The sequence below is a fragment of the Xyrauchen texanus genome, chromosome 7 (genome assembly GCF_025860055.1).
Source record: "Xyrauchen texanus isolate HMW12.3.18 chromosome 7, RBS_HiC_50CHRs, whole genome shotgun sequence".
NCBI lineage: Eukaryota > Metazoa > Chordata > Actinopteri > Cypriniformes > Catostomidae > Xyrauchen > Xyrauchen texanus.
Window position 1 is genome coordinate 32,043,067 of NC_068282.1, and position 15,137 is coordinate 32,058,203.

General features: G+C 41.7%; 1 pseudogene; it reads left to right on the top strand.

Annotated features, from left to right (window-relative positions):
* The first annotated feature begins 5,460 nt into the window (after nucleotides 1-5,460).
* LOC127646988 (trinucleotide repeat-containing gene 6C protein-like) overlaps nucleotides 5,461-15,137 on the top strand; it is a 551,486-nt pseudogene continuing 541,809 nt past the window's right edge.

Genomic DNA, 15,137 nt, shown 5'->3' on the forward strand with positions numbered 1-15,137 from the left:
AATGGACAACATGACTTGATTATTTTAAACTTTGCTGATAAGCAGTGTTACATGTGTTAAGGCGTTGTTTAATGTGTCCCCAAGCCTGGCTGAACAATCATGCCTTACATTTTTTTAGCTGTTAGAACAGCTTAAATCACACCCTATATATAACGTCTAGGTTACGTATGTAACCTCCGTTCCCCGATGGAGGGAACAAGACGTTGTGTCAGAGAAGCGACACTAGGGGTCTCTCTTGAGTGCCGATATCCACCTCTGATCTATGAAAAAAGGCCAATGAGAAGTTGGCAGCCAGTATTTGCATATCCCGACCCCGGACATACAGGTATTTAAGCGGCGCAAATACGGGAGTTCATTCAGGATTTTTCTGAGGAGCTGGAAATGGTCCGGCCACAACAGTGGCACGGCTCAGCGACGTGGCAGGGAAGACACAACGGCTCGTTCCCTCCATCGGGGAACGGAGGTTACATACGTAACCTAGACGTTCCCCTTCTGTCGCTCTCTCCATGTTGTGTCAGAGAAGCGACACTGGGGGTCCACTTATAAACGTGCCATGCGCTGAGCCATGTACGTGAACTGCTGATACAGGAACGAGCAGGTATTCTTACTTGCAGGATGACCAACTGTATCAGACTGCACGTACCCTTCCCCAATGCCCCATTCAAGCCCTGGAGGGGGGAACAAGGTGATGGCCGCCAACCTGGGAACGGGCCAGCCTGGCTGGGCCTCTTTTCTCTCTATGTTTCTTGCATAGAGCAACTGCGGCCGGGGCCCTTACACGCATTGAGGGAAGGGGGTCTTAGCCCTTCTTTCAGGGGGAGAAGACCCTGCGGAGGCCACGCCTGTTAGGACCTATGTGGAAAAGTTGGTGCAGTGGTTGATCCAACCTCGTAGAGGGGGGATAGCGTACAGCACGGCGACCGAGGCAGCTGTAACTGCCTAAGGGAGACACGGGAGTCTGCTCGTGAGGGGACAGTACCGCGGAATTACACACAGGGGGAGTCCGAACAGGAGGCCTTACCTGTGAAGCACCTATTCCAGTACAGGGTAGATTGGGTACCCGTAGTGGCTTGGGTCAGCGAGTTCCTCCGCTGAACTGTGGACCCACAAGGGCTAGGGAGGAGTCAACCAGCGACCCGAAGATGGGATCTCCTGGGAACGGAGGTGCACTATTTTACCTCGGTTGAGGGAAAGGGCGCTAGGCGCAAGGGATTTACCCGGTCAGATCGTCAGCGTGTTACCGAGTTCTACAGGCTCGGACCTGAGAAAACACGGGACGATACTGACTCAACTCGGAGATTGTAGAATCTCGAAAAAGTGTTAGGTGTTGCCCAGCCCGCTGCTCTGCAGATGTCTGCTAGGGAGGTGTCCCTGGCCAGTGCCCACGAGGACGCAACACCCCTGGTGGAGTGAGCTCGGACCCGCAAGGGGGGGGCACGGCCTGTGTGTGATAAGCCAATGAAATGGCGTCGACAACCCAGTGGGCAAGCCTCTGTTTGGAGACAGCGTTCCCTTTCCGCTGACCCCCGAAGCAGACAAAGAGCTGCTCAGAGCGTCTAGTGCTCTGTGTGTGGTCCAGATGGATACGCAAAGCACGTACTGGACACAGCAACGAAAGGGCTGGGTCTGCCTCCTCCCGGGGCAGCGTTTGCAGGTTCACTACCTGATTTCTGAAGGGTGTAGTAGGAACCTTGGGTACATAGCCCGGTCGTGGTCTTAGGATCACGTATGTGTCTGCCGGACTGAACTCCAGGCTGGTGTCGCTAACAGAGAACGCTTGCAGGTCCACGACCCTCTTGATGGAGGCAAGCGTGATCAGCAGGGCGGTCTTGAGAGAGAGGGCCCTGAGTCCAGCTGAATCTAGCGGCTCGAAGGGGAGTCTCTGAAGGCCCGTGAGGATGATTGAGAGATCCCAGGAGGGGAATAGGTTAGGCCGGGAGGGAGTTAGCCTCCGGGCACCTTTGAGGAACCTGACAATTAAGTCGTGCTTACCAAGAGACTTGCCGTCTATCGTGTCGTGGTGAGCCGCGGTGGCGGCGACATACACCTTGAGGGTCGAGGGGGACAGCCTCCTCTCCAGCCTCTCCTGTAGAAACACGAGCACTGACCTAACCACGCACTTCTGTGGGTCTTCGGCTCGGGAAGAACACAAGTTCGCGAACAGATGCCACTTTAGGGCGTAAAGATGCCTGGTCGAGGGGGCTTGGTTGATAGTATCTATGACGGTCGGTGGTAGGCCGGCTAGATCTTCCGCATCCCGTCCAGGGGCCAGACGTGGAGGTTCCAGAGGTCTGGGTGCGGGTGCCAGAGCGTGCCCCATCCCTGAGAAAGAAGGTCCTTCCTCAGGGGAATTCGCCAGGGAGGGGCTGTCGTAAGGAGCGTGAGATCTGAGAACCAAGTCCGGGTGGGCCAGTGGGGGGCCACCAGAATGACCTGCTCTTCGTCCTCCCTGACCTTGCATAGCGCCTGTGCAAGAAGGCTCACTGGGGGAAATGCGTATTTGCGCAGCCCCGCAGGCCAGCTGTGTGCCAAAGCTCTGCCCCGAGGGGAGCCTCCGGGAAAGGGAGTACAGGGCGGCCCCGCCAGGTGGTAGGGCTTCCGGGGCATAGATGGAGCGCAACTGCCCTATCCACCTGGGGAATCGCTGTGTACCCCTGCCGCTGTGTTTTGCTCTTTTAGAGGAAATTACTCTTTTAAATAAAATCACTCTTTTATGATAAAAACTCGTGAGAGTTCTTTTAATCTGCGTTGTCGAAGCGCCCAGGGGCAGGAATGCACAGCCGGGCAAACAGGAGAAAGCCGCTGTTGTGCGCCTTAAGGTCCAACAGCATGCAGCAGAGGAATGACCAGGAGTAAACCTCTGTTCTCCGTTCATACACCCATTCAAGCAAAAGATGACTATCTTAGATGCACTACATGTCTTTTACTTGAAGCTTTGTTAGGCTCACAATAATCAACAGTGGACTTGTACGAAAGCTTAGGGAGTGGCACGTGTGGTCATGTCATGTGAGTTTCCAGTGTGCAGCGTGGAAATCAGGTGAAGATGGACACCAAGCAGACCGACACTGAACTGGTGGCCAGAAAAAACAACACAGATCATAGCTTGGCGATATATCTTTATTTCATCCTTAATTAAAACTCATATAATACAGGAGCCTGCCATGTAAATAAACACAAACTCCAAAACTGTCATTTTTGTATATATATATATATATATATATTGGTTTTGGATAGACAAGATTGACAAATGCTTATCAATAATACTCTTATGGCAAAAATGTTTACTGTGTTCAGTGGCTAAAATATCAATATGACTAAATGTCAACAGTTTTCATTGACTAAAACTAGCCCAGTAAGCAAAACAAAGTACAATTACCGATGGGTTTGCGAGTGTCACGCCATATGACAAGTCTTCACAGAGATATAAAGAGACATGATGCACCGTTAGCAAAGTGGGATTTCAGAAAATGATCCACGCACTGGCCAAGAGGTACCAGCGATAAGTAGAACTTTTTAGAAAGAGGATTTGAAAATACCAGTTGGTCGTTTAAAAAAAAAAACACAACAGCAACAACAACAACAGTTTTAGTGGTTTGAGTGAACCACACTTTTATATCCAGTTTCCTTTTCAAAAGAGTTTATAGAAAGTACATGTTACATCCTGATTAAATGTTCCTATTTGTTTGCACAATCTTATTTTCATGTAAATTTGCATGTTATTATTTATTGTACCATTTTATTTAGGTGTAATATTGAGATTTTTAAGTTTGCAGTAATGCAAAGATGTTATTATTTAATTTTGTAAAAATATTTTAATTTGAAAACACTGCATTTATAGTTGTTGTTGATAGTTTGTATGTTTGAGTTGAGAAATACACATTTCAGCATTATCAGTAATCTATTTGTGCATTTTCCTTGATAACCAAGCAAGTTGACTCATGTTACCATTTGTTTATTATATCGCAATCGCATATCGCAATATTAGCCTCAATAATCGCAATATGACATTTTCCCCAAATCGTGCAGCCCTAGTAGACAGCATCCTTGTTCTTTTGGCTGCATTTCAGATCTTGGATTGTCTGAGCACCATAATTTTACTTTCATTGGTATTTCATTTTGTTTCCCTTTTATAATTTTTAGTTTATCATTTGCTATATTCGGAATCACTATTCAAGGCATTTTGAGCAACGAACATCAGCTTTTTTGTTGATATGAAGACATTTTACATGTTATTCAAATGCTGAAATTGTGCCAAGATTATGTAAATGCATTTCAGTTTTGTGGAAGGACTTGGGTGAAGGACCTTTGTGAAACAGTGCAGATGCTGTACCATTATCTCCAATGAGAGAATGGTTACATTATCTCAATCCATTGGACTTTATATTAATATTTATTTGAATGAGCCATTCAACAATTTTAATTGTTTTGGAACAATTAAATTAAAGAGACTTTCACTACACCAATCAGCCACAACATTAAAACCACCTGCCTAATATTGTGTAGGTCTCCCTTGTGCCGCCAAACCAGCGCCAACCCACATCTCAGAATAGCATTCTGAGATACTATTCTTCTCACCACAATTGTACAGAGTGCTTATCTGAGTTATCATAGACTTTGTCAGTTTGACCAGTCTGGCCATTCTATGTTGACCTCTCTCATCAACAAGGCATTTCCATCTACAGAACTGCCGCTCACCTGATGTTTTATGTTTTTGGCACCATTCTGAGTTTCTTTCTACCATAATTTACACACCATCGATTACCTGCTGGTTCATGATTGATTATAGCTGGAAAGAAGTAAAGCTCACTTTTGTGCATATGTGAAAGAGAGGGGACAAAAGAGAGAGTATGCTAGTGAACGTGTACATCTTGGTTAAGTATGAGCATCTGTGTCACATGATGATGGTAAACTTGTTTTGTGACAACCTGGCAGAGAGCAAGGAGTGATGGGTGAGAGGCCAGTTTTTGTTTAATTTCAGTAAATTAACACTTTTTCACTGTAGCTTCCCTTCAGTGCTGGACCAGGAAACTAAGATGCTTTTCACACTGATGTGATATGTTTCAAATATATCATGACTGGCATTATCCATTTTTTCCACCTGCTGTAAGCAAAAAATATACAAATAAACAAATATAAATAGAAGCTAAATTGAATATCCATGACCAAAGGTTTTAGAATGCATGATATAGGATGTCCTATATATTTTGTCCTCTGTCATTTCAAAAAGTGCTCCTTTTTTATATAGGAATACCCCATCAAATTGTCTTGGGAGCCCAGTATGAGAATTTCCATTGGAGCATCCCAGCCACTAATAGGAGCAGTGGCAACTGGGATCAAGTGATCATTAACCATAACGACACTGAAGTTTGGCCTTCCATTTTGCATGGCAAGAGCCAGCAAACACCAGAATGCATCTTGAATGCTAAAAGTACATCAGAGAGCAACAGTAGTAGCACTATTATGGCTACAGGAGCTAGCCAACATGGTTATTACCCAGTCAGCAAAGCCAGCATTAATCACTCCTCTAGTATGGTCTCGAATCATGGTGGCCCCAATAGGGACTGGGACTTTGATGGAAAGGTTGATTTGTCCATTGGCAGTAGAGGCCAGTCCACCTGGGGCACTACTAATCTGAACCTAAAACCCAATGCCAACACTGCTGTGTGGCCAGCTTTTGGACATGAAGGGCCAGGGGTAGAATCAGGCCCCAGTAGTATGGTTTGCTCAAATTCCCTTTCACTCAATATATGTGGCCAAGGAGGTGAGCCACCAACTCATGGTACCAACGGAAATGCTAGCGTTGGTTGTGTCAATGGAAACCTTGTAGGGGACTGTGCATGGGGCAACCCAGATATGCCTGAACAGCATCAGTCACCCTCAAATGTATCTTTCAGCATGAAACCTCCTAACATTAAAACTAATGGACCAAATAACTCTAAACTAGAGCCAATGAGTCCAGTGAACAACTGGCGAGAAAACCTCAGTCAATCACCTACTGAGCCAACCAGTGGCGATGGAACTGCTTTCTAGTGCAATAGAGATGCCAAAAATAGAGAATCAAAGGACTCGGGCTGGGATTCTGCTGGCATCTCCTCCTGGGGGAAAGGAGGAGCAAGCAGTGGGGGCTGGAGCGATTGGTGCAAACAGCCAAGCAGTCAGGGTACAGGATGGGATTACAATGATTGTCCCTCCCAGGATAATATGAGTTCCTGGGGCCCTGATACTCCAGCAAGTGAGGGCAGCAAGGACAGTAGTGAGGGCCACCCACAAAGAAGAGAGAGGTCCTCAATTGAGGATATGGCCCCATTGCTCCCAAAGCAGGACATGGACCCACGTGTGCTCTGTAACTCAGGCTGGGGACAGACTCCAGTCCGACAGCACACTGTTTGGGAAATGGAAGTAAGCCCTAATAACAATAATGATTCAAGGACTGAGATCTGGGGCTCTTCCAACACACCTTCAACTGGACCTGCCCCCCCTCCTCCTGGGTGTGCCAATAACAACATCAATGGACCTCCTAGAATTTACTTGAGCAAGAGCGAGGGACTTTGCCATGCCATTACAAACGCAGACTGGGGAGGATCAGTCCCACCCTCCTCTCAGCCTAACAGTGGATGGAGGGAACCACCTGCAAATAAAAAGATTCCCAATGGATCAGTATGTGGCTGGGGTGATCCCATTGTAGAGGGTCTCAACACTAGTGGCTCTAATGGCCAATCTTGGGTTACTGAAGAAAAGTCTATTAGCTGGGAAGATGGTACTTCTCAGAAGAAAACACAAGATTGGGGCGAAGGACCCAAAACCTCCTCAGGTTGGGGAAGTAGTGGCAGTGGGATTAGTGGAGAGTGGGGAGACACCTCAGAAGTGCGAAAGAATGGTTCTGGTAGTTCCTCTTGGGACCCTGACAATAGTAGCTGGAAAGAAACCCAGAGAGGCAGGGGTAAATCAGCAACAGCACAGGGTAGTGGCTGGGGTGATGCTCAACATTCCAATGGTTCAGAACAAGGTTGGTGTGGAAAATGTCAGGATTCACACAGTGAAGCTGGAGGCATGGGATCATGGAGTGGCCCAAACTCCATGAAGCAGAGCAGCTCTGGCTGTGGCTCTGGAGGACAACATGATCCAGGAGATGAGGCCAAAGGCTGGGTGGAACCCTCTCCTTCCTCTGTTTGTCGTAAGATGGAAATTGATGATGGAACCTCCACCTGGGGTGACCCCAGTGTTTACAACAAAAGTGTAAACATGTGGGACAGGAATAACTCTGCCTCCAAGAACCATCCAGGAACTAGCAACAATGGCAGCAGTAAAAGCCTTTCTGGGCCAAATAACAACAACAATCATCACCCACAACATAGCCAAGCTCCCCCTCAGAACAATGGTAATGGCAGCAACAACAATGGCTCTCCCAAACAAAGTGAGTCTCCTCACAACAGGAAGTCAACGGTGAACCCAGGTAAGAGAATAAATATATATACACTCCCTCTTTACTTTTAGTCCTTTGAACATGAATTACTAAAAATGGTATAGGATTAGTTCTTTCTTTATTTAGTCAACCTCATGTTTCAAACTGTATGAATTTTTTCTTCTGTGGTCGCTTGTTACATGTACACTTATGTAGAATGAACAATGACTGAGAGCTTAAAAGAACGCAAAAGCACCATAAAAGTGTCATAAAAGTGGTCCTAGGCATGTGATAGCTTTTTGTCAGGATCAGATTAAATTTGTTATTCACTGAAAATTTTTGCCATCCTCCTTATCTCTCCTTGCCACATTAATAAGAGAATAATTGATGTTTGGTCTGAATTAGGGCTGGGCGATAAACAAGAAATATGGTCATGAGATTTTTATTAAAAAATATTGTGATATCTGATTACTTCATCAACCACCCAACCGAGGGATCGTTGAATATTCTTGCTCTATTGATTTTGCTTTAAAGTAAAAGAAAACATTTTTATTAATTTATTAAAACACAAAAAATTTAAACCAAAGATATTTCTAAATTCAAATTGCATTTCAAACGAAACTATAAAGTAATTAAAATTATGAATTGTAAATAAAAATATATTATATTTATATACTGTGTGTCTGTGTGTGTGTGTGTATACACACACACACACACACTCACACACATACAACCACTCTTCCATTTGCTGTCACGGAAGTATGCATCTACAACATGTAGAAAATTGCTAATAAAAATTAATTTATATATTAATTAATGTGCAATTATGAATGTAAACATAATAATAATAATAATAATACTTGTAATAATAAATTAAAAGTAAATGGAAATAAATTTATTTCTGTGGAAATAAAGCAAAACTAAACTTCGAGGACCTCCTGAGATGTTCTTAGGTAATTTGCATAATTCTCATGGACGACACTTTTTTGCGAACAGTTTTCAGATGACTGAAACCGTAAAGAAACAGCTGCATGCCTCTGAACAAACAGCGCATCAGAGACGAGCATTGAAGGCTTTACTTTCTACTGTTCTTCAAAATATACAAGACATGTGCTAGTTTGTTCAAGCACATTTCATTGTCTAAAAGCATTTATTGTCATATGTCATGAGATATCTTACAGTTAGCCTGCCACAGTGGCGGGTAGATGAGGAAAATTAACCGTGATTCGCATGATATAGGCTACACTAATTTGGCAGGTACTAATTTGATACACTGGGTTACTACTTAATATATTTGGAGACTTCCCAGCTAAATTATTTTGTAATTTCCTGATATTGTCATCGTGTGTCATTGAGTGCCATAATCAGCATCGGGATATTTGTCAGATATGGCCGGTATACAATTACATCGTCATATCACCTAGCACTGATCTGAATTAAGCTTTAAAAAAACAGACTGATACGATTCTCAAGTTCAACTCCGTGATCAGTGATCCAGTCGCAGTGGTTAACGGCGTACTGGAGAGTACAATAATTTGTAAATAATGACTTAAAGTTCTGTTCCTCACACAAAGCTCTCATATGACTTCAGAATACCTAAATAATAGGCTTATGGACCACTTTTATTATATTTTTATGGTGTCTATTTAGAAGCTTCAAAGCTTATGTCCCCAGTACAATTTTCCTTTTGGGTTCCACTGAAGAAAGGTGAGTAAATTTTGAATTTTCATTTTTGGATGAACTATTCCATTAAAGTCAAGTTTGCTGCCCACGTTAGTGTCAATAATAACATTAGACAATTAAGATGCCTCTGTTTGCATTCTGCTCGATTTTCTGGACAAGTTGCTCTGGTTTGAGTCAGGAATTAAATTAAACTGCCAGCCTCTTGGCCTAAATACCCCATCAATTATTTTTGTTTCCATGTCTGGCAATGCTGGGAAAATAGATAATTGTAGTCAGAATTTTCCTTCTTTACTATCTTTCTGAGAGTGGGGCCTGTAATTTCTATATTTTCTATATGAGTGTCTGTTTGCTTTTCATTGAGTCAGTTTGAGAATGATTTGATCAGTTAATTTGATGCAGTGAGATCATCTAACACATTGACACAATTTATCTTATTTTTATGATCAGTTAAATTGTGTTAGCTATTAGAAAAAGAGTGAGTGTTAATTTGTATGTACCTTTCTGTAGTGAGAGGACTAATTGTTACTTATTACTCATTATAATGCAAGATTGTTGATTTATTATACACATGATATTTTATTTACAACCGGCTGGGGAGAGCTCCCCAATGTCCAAACACAAAACCCTATTGTAAAGGGATCAATGGAAAGGAGGAGGCGAGAACCGGCTTTTCAATATAAATAATGGTTTAATGGTAAACTTAAAAGAAGACACAAACACACATAAGACGGACATGTCCGCTAACGATCTCTCTCTCCCGCACGGCCCTCCGCAGTCAGCCTTTAAACCTCACGGAGGCATAATTAGCCTAATACGAGACCGGGTGTGTAGTATCACGACCCGGCCCCGCACTCCGCCCTGCCACACCTATCCATGGGTGGAGCCAACCATTTCCAGCCCTTCTGTGGACAATGGTACTTCAGCTTGGGGTCAGAATCCTAGGGGCTGTGGGGGATGGGGTGAGGGTGGCCATGAGTCCAGCAGGCCTTATGGCAGAAGCAGTGCACCTACTGGATCAGGTCCCTGTCAGGAATGTAAAAAATTATGGTGATCTCAACAAACTCTCTCCTTATAAAAGAAGCAGAGAAAACAATCACATTAAAAATACATCAAGATCAATGTGATATATATGCTAATATGTCAGTCAAGACATTTATTGCCACTTGATGATCAGGTTAAACTAAAGTGAACTCTGGTGGTTGAATGATCTCCAGTTTGATTGCATTTCCACACTTTAAATTGATAGTTCACCTAAAAATGAAAATTCTGTCAATTACTTCTCATGTTGTACTAAACCCATGTGAATGTATTTCTTGGAACACTAAAAGAGATGTTCCTCAAGAATGTTAGCTCTGGTCACCGTGTTTTTTTCTTTTCTTTTCTAAACAATAGTTAGTGGGTTACTGATAGTAACATTCTGCCTTACATCTCCTTTTGTGTTTCACTGAAGACATAAAGTCATATGGATTTGGGACAACATGAGGGTGAGTAAATGATGACAGAATTGTAATTTTTGGGTAAGCTATCCCCTAAGGTTTTGCATTGGACCATGTGTTACTATATGAGCAATGTTGTACATATGTACTTTCCCAGGCTCTAAACCTATGCAAGATGGCTGGGGATCCGGAGTGGAAGATATCGGCATGAACAGCAGCCAGTGGGATGCTGATGATGGTGATATGTGGAACAGTCCCACCTCCCCAGACTCCTCTTGTAGCTCATGGGGTCAGTCCAAGAATGGCCCACCAAAGGTAACTGAGGCCATCCTGTAATGGACTCTTAATGTCACATACTCACTGCATGGTTAAGAAAATATTTATTAAACCTTTACTTTATGAATTCATTTGAGTTTTTAGTTAATAGTTTTAACTGTTTTCCCTCTTGGTTATTGCCTTTTGTCTGTTGTCTTATAGTACTATTTGTTCATTGCAGGCCAAGGTATCCAACAAGCAGGTTGATATTTGGATCACGACCAGACTTATTAAACAGCTTACAGATATGGGTTTTCCAGTAAGTTGAAGTCTATCTACTCTTATCCCTTCTATCAATAACAAGGCATAAAATGTCCTTTATTTTTAAATAATGTTTAGCATAACAGTTTTCTTTTCCTGATGCAGAAGGATCCTGCAGAGGAAGCCTTAAAGAGCAACAATATGAATCTGGATCAGGCCATGAGTGAGTATTTCCCTTTGAACTTTCTTCACGACAGCAGACAGTAGAGATTGACCGTGTCACGAACCCCGCTCCCTCGCTCCGCCCCCTTGAGCTCGTACGCTCTTTTTCCTCCCTCGGGCTTCCACGCCCGTTTTGCTCGTTCGAGACTGCACACTCGTTCGAGACTGCACACTCGTTTTGCTATTACGAGCTCCCATGCTCATTAGCAGGTCTCCCTCCTCGCTCGCTTCCCGCTCCCAATCCCCAGAACATTATGACCACCTGCACTCGCGTCATCTGCACTCCTGCACATTAGTTTCACCTGCACTCGTCTCATCACCTTTCATTGTTTACACCTGCACTCGTCACTATAAATACCACAGCACTTCCGTTTCACGGTGTTGGTTATTGTATTTAGATTCCCGTGTCTTTGCCCCCTGCTAGTCTCGTCTAGTTTTGACCCTCCTGTGATTCGTTACCCCTTAGCTTGCCAGCTCTCTTGTTCCCCTAGCTCCCCTGTTTAGTCCTTCCCGCTACTCACTTTGATTCCCCGGCTTTTGACCCTACGCTTCCCTCGACGACGATTCTCCCTCTGGTTTTGCCCTTTGTACTTTTGCCTGCTTTGCTTTTATTTAATAAAGCAGTTTTTCCCGACATTGTGACTGTCTCAACTTGTGTTCGCTACAGACCGATATAGGATTTTGCTGATACCGATAACCAAGTTGGGAAGACAAGCCGATAATTGATTCATCAGCCGTTAGTTTTTAAAATTGATACTGAATGAAAAAACAACATTTAAATTAGGGATGCACGATACCACTTTTTCTCTTCCGACCGATTCCAATGCCGGAAATCTCAGTATCGGTTGATAGCGATAGTGTTGTTTTTTTTACATAATCAGTTTATAATATCTTTACATTATTGTGTGGAACTAGTTATGGGTACTTCTTAATATGTAAAGAAATACAAACATTTAACTACACATTATTTTAATATAAATGTGTACCTTATTAAGAAACACTTTATTATTAACTGGTATACTCGATAATGTAGCAGCAAAATTAACAGGAATTCCAGTCTTCAAGTCTTCAGTAAAAAAGAAACCAGTGTTTTATTTTTTATATATATATATATATTTTTCCAAATAATTTATCAACTTACATCTGTATTTTAAAGGATTCAGATCGCTTTTTTCTTCAATTCAGTTGTAAGACATCATTCCTCTTTTCATTCACAGTTATTTTTTGGAACCCATTGAACTTAAATATTGTTATAAATTGTAAACAAATACTAATGATGACAATAATAATAATAATAATAATAATAAATAGTTATTAATATTATTATTATTGACATTTAATTTTAAATACAACAGTAATATATTTAAGTCGTGCACTTTTTAAACCCTCACACTTTTATTTTGACATTCCATCCAAACTCTCCAGAAAGTCTTTTCTGTGTCTCTTTGTAAGCAAGTTCACAGTAGTTTAATTCACTTCTTATTCAAATTCTGTTCAAATGCACCTCCGGTGTTGTTCTAAATGCATATTATAAGTGAACCGAACTATTGAGCACCTACATATGAGATGTTGTTTGTGAGTAGCGCTCAAATATTGCAATAGTATCCAGCTGCAGACCCGCAGCACCACCAGTTTCAGAACACCAGCGCCAGAACCTGAAGTGAGGGGCGGAGCTTACGTTCTAAACCGAGTAGCGCCACCTAACGTTTTGGAGAGTAGGCTACACCACCAGTTTCAGAACCCCAGCGCCAGAACCTGAAGTGAGGGGCGGAGCTTACGTTCGAAACCGAGTAGCGCCACCTAACGTTTTGGAGAGTACTTTGCTTTTATTACAAACGAAACATACTTTATACGTATGTTATAATGATTCTTTAAGGTACAGTACAATAAGCACTTTAAAACATTGATCTTGTGTAATATAATTGTATATAGTTATCCGTTTCATTGTATTATGAGAGTTACTTCCTGATCATGATGGTGAAAAAAAATGCTTGAAACTTATGGGCATTTTATATAAAATATACTTTATTTCACAAGAACATGTGCAGCATGCATTTTTCTTTATGTAAAATAAAACATGTCAAAAAACTAAAAAGAGAGAAAATTCAGCATCATTTTAAAAGAAACAATACAAATATGTATATTATGTACAAATGACTGATTCACCCCTAGGCCCATTTTATCATGACAATCCTGTATAAATTAAACTTAAAATGTATCAAATGAGGAATTCACTCTCAGGCCCATTTTGTCCTTACATTCTTGCTAAAATAACTCCATGTCATCCCTGAACTCAAAATGAAATAGAAAGGGCTCTCTGGAAGCTTCTGACTGTTCCAGGAGATTGTTGTGGCCTTTTCCTTGTGGTCTTCATTCATTCGAAATGTCTCTACAAGAGATGAAAGCACCACACAATAATCTCAACGTAAAAAAAACCTCAACTATAAGGTAACATTAACTCACAAACAATGCATATAACAGAGGAACGTGGAATAAACACTTTAACACCTTCACAAGACGTCTTCAAAAGCGTCACCGCAAGGCTCATTTACAACACGCAAAAATGTATCGAACCATCCGTGAGAATTTTTTTTAATACAGTAAAGTATGACAACATATTCAAGCTTCATTAAGATGATAAAGTTATGCACAAATTAAATATTTAGCAGATAAACGCTGAACTTAATATATGCGATAATTTTTCACAACATGATGTCAAAAACGTTACACAACTCACCATGCTCTCCGCCATGCTTGTCTCATTGTCAATAACTCCGCCCCTCACTTCAGGTTCTGGCGCTGGGGTTCTGAAACTGGGGTTCTGAAACTGGTGGTGCTGCGGGTCTGCAGTTGGATATGTCTCAAATATTGCGCAACCCGTGAAGGCTAAAAATAGCTACGAGTGTGTGTAAACAGAGCAGCACCATTCACTGAAGCTGGAGCAGCGCATGCTATATATTACTTATTAAACACAGCCTTTTGCGATTCACAGAGCTATTGTACGTCTTCAAGTTGCTGATCACTTCACTTCTGGTGAGGGGTCTTTAATGTGAAACTTGGGCAAACTAGTTAAATTGCAATGTCAAATGCTTTTTTTTATCACTTCTATAAGATTCAGTGATATTTAGATTCCTCCGTAGGAGGGAATCTATTGTAATTGATGGTTTTATTATTATTATTATTAGATTCCTCCGTAGGAGGGAATCTATTGTAATTGATGGTTTTATTATTATTATTATTATTATTATTATTAGATTCCTCCGTAGGAGGGAATCTATTGTAATTGATGGTTTTATTAGATTCCTCCGTAAGGAGGGAATCTATTGTATTTGATGGTTTTATTATTATTATTATTATTAGATTCCTCCGTAAGGAGGGAATCTATTGTATTTGTCGGTTTTATTATTATTATTATTATTATTATTAGATTCCTCCGTAAGGAGGAATCTATTGTATTTGTCGGTTTTATTATTATTATTATTAGATTCCTCCGTAGGGAGGAATCTATTGTATTTGTCGGTTTTATTATTATTATTATTATTATTATTATTATTATTAGATTCCTCCGTAGGAGGGAATCTATTGTAATTGATGGTTTTATTATTATTATTATTATTATTATTATTATTATTATTATTATTATTCTTCTTCTCCTTGAGCCCCAATAGCTCAAAAAGTCACTGGTCAAAAATTTTCTAAATTGGCACATTGATACTCCATGCCAACGGGTACCCCCAAACCAAGAATGGCCCACATTCGCCCATAGGTGGCGCTTACAGGCCACGCCCAAAAAACAAAATTCAAAGTGATACAATTTCCACGCCATTTGTCCAAATCTTCTGAAATTTGGTGTACATGCCTCATTCCTCATGGGGAAC